The sequence below is a fragment of the Schistocerca cancellata genome, chromosome 3, assembly GCF_023864275.1.
Source record: "Schistocerca cancellata isolate TAMUIC-IGC-003103 chromosome 3, iqSchCanc2.1, whole genome shotgun sequence".
Taxonomy (NCBI): Eukaryota; Metazoa; Arthropoda; class Insecta; order Orthoptera; family Acrididae; genus Schistocerca; species Schistocerca cancellata.
Window position 1 is genome coordinate 102,702,439 of NC_064628.1, and position 4,311 is coordinate 102,706,749.

Genomic DNA, 4,311 nt, shown 5'->3' on the forward strand with positions numbered 1-4,311 from the left:
CTTGTAGTAACATCGGTAGAACATTACGTAAGAAATCAGCATACATTGCACCATTTAGATTGCCATCGATAAAATGGGGGCCAATTATCCTGCCTCCCATAATGCCGCACCATATATTAACCCGCCAAGGTCGCTTATGTTCCACTTGTCGCAGCCATCGTCGATTTTCCATTGCGCAATAGTGCATATTATGCCGGTTTACGTTACCGCTGTTGGTGAATGACGCTTCGTCGCTAAATAGAACGCGTGCATGAAACCTGTCATCGTCCCGTAATTTCTCGTGTGCCCAGTGGCAGAACTGTACACGACGTTCAAAGTCGTCGCCATGCAATTCCTGCTGCATATACAGGGTGTTTCAAAAATGACCGGTATATTTGAAACGGCAATAAAAACTAAACGAGCAGCGATAGAAATACACCGTTTGTTGCAATATGCTTGGGACAACAGTACATTTTCAGGCGGACAAACTTTCGAAATTACAGTAGTTACAATTTTCAGCAACAGATGGCGCTGCAAGTGATGTGAAAGATATAGAAGACAACGCAGTCTGTGGGTGCGCCATTCTGTACGTCGTCTTTCTGCTGTAAGCGTGTGCTGTTCACAACGTGCAAGTGTGCTGTAGACAACATGGTTTATTCCTTAGAACAGAGGATTTTTCTGGTGTTGGAATTCCACCGCCTAGAACACAGTGTTGTTGCAACAAGACGAAGTTTTCAACGGAGGTTTAATGTAACCAAAGGACCGAAAAGCGACACAATAAAGGATCTGTTTGAAAAATTTCAACGGACTGGGAACGTGACGGATGAACGTGCTGGAAAGGTAGGGCGACCGCGTACGGCAACCACAGAGGGCAACGTCGCAGCTAGTGCAGCAGGTGATCCAACAGCGGCCTCGGGTTTCCGTTCGCCGTGTTGCAGCTGCGGTCCAAATGACGCCAACGTCCACGCATCGTCTCATGCGCCAGAGTTTACACCTCTATCCATACAAAATTCAAACGCGGCAACCCCTCAGCGCCGCTACCATTGCTGCACGAGAGACATTCGCTAACGATATAGTGCACAGGATTGATGACGGCGATATGCATGTGGGCAGCATTTGGTTTACTGACGAAGTTTATTTTTACCTGGACGGCTTCGTCAATAAACAGAACTGGCGCATATGGGGAACCGAAAAGCCCCATGTTGCAGTCCCATCGACCCTGCATCCTCAAAAAGTACTGGTCTGGGCCGCCATTTCTTCCAAAGGAATCATTGGCCCATTTTTCAGATCCGAAACGATTACTGCATCACGCTATCTGGACATTCTTCGTGAATTTGTGGCGGTACAAACTGCCTTAGACGACACTGCGAACACCTCGTGGTTTATGCAAGATGGTGCCCGGCCACATCGCACGGCCGACGTCTTTAATTTCCTGAATGAATATTTCGATGATCGTGTGATTGCTTTGGGCTATCCGAAACATACAGGAGGCGGCGTGGATTGGCCTCCCTATTCGCCAGACATGAACCCCTGTGACTTCTTTCTGTGGGGACACTTGAAAGACCAGGTGTACCGCCAGAATCCAGAAACAATTGAACAGCTGAAGCAGTACATCTCATCTGCATGTGAAGCCATTCCGCCAGACACGTTGTCAAAGGTTTCGGGTAATTTCATTCAGAGACTACGCCATATTATTGCTACGCATGATGGATATGCGGAAAATATCGTACTATAGAGTTTCCCAGACCGCAGCTCCATCTGTTGTTGAAAATTGTAACTACTGTAATTTCGAAAGTTTGTCTGCCTGAAAATGTACCGTTGTCCCAAGCATATTGCAACAAACGGTGTATTTCTATCGCTGCTCGTTTAGTTTTTATTGCCGTTTCCAATATACCGGTCATTTTTGAAACACCCTGTAAATATGGTACGGGTGCAATCGATGTTGATGTAGCATTCTCAACACCGAAGTTTTTGAGATTCCAGATTCTCGCGCAAGCCCGCCGGAGTGGCCGTGCGGTTCTAGGCACTACAGTCTGGAGCCGAGCGACGCTACGATCGCAGGTTCGAATCCTGCTTCGGGCATGGATGTGTGTGATGTCCTTAGGTTAGTTAGGTTTAATTAGTTCTAAGTTCTAGAGGACTGATGACCTTAGACGTTAAGTCGCATAGTGCTCAGAGCCATTTGAACCATTCTCGCGCAATTTGTCTGCTACTGATGTGCGGATTAGCCGCGACAGCAGCTAAAACACCTACTTGGACATCATCATTCGTTGCAGGTCGTGGTTGTCGTTTCACATGTGGCTGAACACTTCCTGTTTCCTTAAATAACGTAACTATCCGGACACTTGGATGATGTCGTCCAGGATACCGAGCAGCATACATAGCACACGCCTGTAGGGCATTTTGATCATAATAGCCATACATCAACACGATATCGACATTTTCCGAAATTGGTATAAACGGTCCATTTTAACACGTGTAATGTATCACGAAGCAAATACCGCCCGCACTGGCGGAATGTTACGTGATACCACGTACGTATACGTTTGTGACTATTACGGCGCCATCTATCACAAAGCTAAGAAAGTGGTCCAACTAAAACATTCATATTTCTTTACGTATTACACGAATATGTAATAAAAAATGCGGGTTCCCATTTTTAAAAAAAGCAGTTGATATCCGTTTGACCTATGGCAGCGCCGTCTAGCGGGCCAACCAAAGCGCCATCTGGTTTCCCCCTTCAAGCTAGACGAGTTTCGTTCTTTGTAGTGTTTTAGTTTGATGCTTATTTAGTGAGATATTTGGCCCAGTCACTATCAATAGACCACCCCATATACAGGGTGTTACAAAAAGGTGCGGCCAAACTTTCAGGAAACATTCCTCACACACAAATAAAGAAAAGATGTTATGTGGACATGTGTCCGGAAACGCTTAATTTCCATGTTAGAGCTCATTTTAGTTTCGTCAGTATGTGCTGTACTTCCTCGATTCACCGCCAGTTGGCCCGATTGAAGGAAGGTAATGTTGACTTCGGTGCTTGTGTTGACATGCGACTCATTGCTCTACAGTACTAGCATCAAGCACATCAGTACGTAGCATCAACAGGTTAGTGTTCATCACGAACGTGATTTTGCAGTCAGTGCAATGTTTACAAATGCGGAGTTGGCAGATGCCCATTTGATGCATGGATTAGCACGGGACAATAGCCATGGCGCGGTACATTTGTATCGAGACAGATTTCCAGAACGTAGGTGTCCCGACAGGAAGACGTTCGAAGCAATTGATCGAGGTCTTAGGGAGCACGGAACATTCCAGCCTATGACTCGCGTGCAGTTGACGATGACCCTAATGTCAGCGTCAGAGAAGTTGCTGCTGTACAAGGTAACGTTGACCACGTCACTGTATGGAGAGTGCTACGGGAGAACCAGTTGTTTCCGTACCATGTACAGCGTGTGCAGGCACTATCAGCAGCTGCTTGGCCTCCACGGGTACACTTCTGCGAATGGTTCATCCAACAATGTGTCAATCCTCATTTCAGTACAAATGTTCTCTTTGCGGATGAGGCTTCATTCCAACGTGATCAAATTGCAAATTTTCACAATCAAAATATGTGGGCTGACGAGAATCTGCACAATTATGCAATCACGTGATCAACACAGATTTTCTGTGAACGTTTGGATAGGCATTGTTGGTGATGTCTTGATTGGGCCCCATGTTCTTCCACCTACGCTCAATGGAGCACGTTGTCATGATTTCATACGGGATACTCTACCTGTGCTGCTAGAACATGTGCCTTTACAAGTACGACACAACTTGTGGTTCATGCACGATGCAGCTCCTGCACATTTCAGTCGAAGTGTTCGTACGCTTCTCAACAACAGATTCGGTGACCGATGGATTGGTAGAGGCGGACCAATTCCGTGGCCTTCACTCTCTCCTGACCTCAACCCTCTTGACTTTCATTTTTGGGGGCATTTGAAAGCTCTTGTCTACGCAAGCCCGGTACCAAATGTAGAGACTCTTCGTGCTCGTATTGTGGACGGCTGTGATACAATACGCCATTCTCCAGGGCTGCATCAGCGCATCAGGGATTCCATGCGACGGAGGGTGGATGCATATATCCTCGCTAACGGAGGGCATTTTGAACATTTCCTGTAACAAAGTGTTTGAAGTCACGCTGGTACGTTCTGTTGTTGTGTGTTTCCATTCCATGATTAATGTGATTTGAAGAGAAGTAATAAAATGAGCTCTAACATGGAAAGTAAGCGTTTCCGGACACATGTCCACATAACATATTTTCTTTCTTTGTGTGTGAGGAATGTTTCCTGAAAT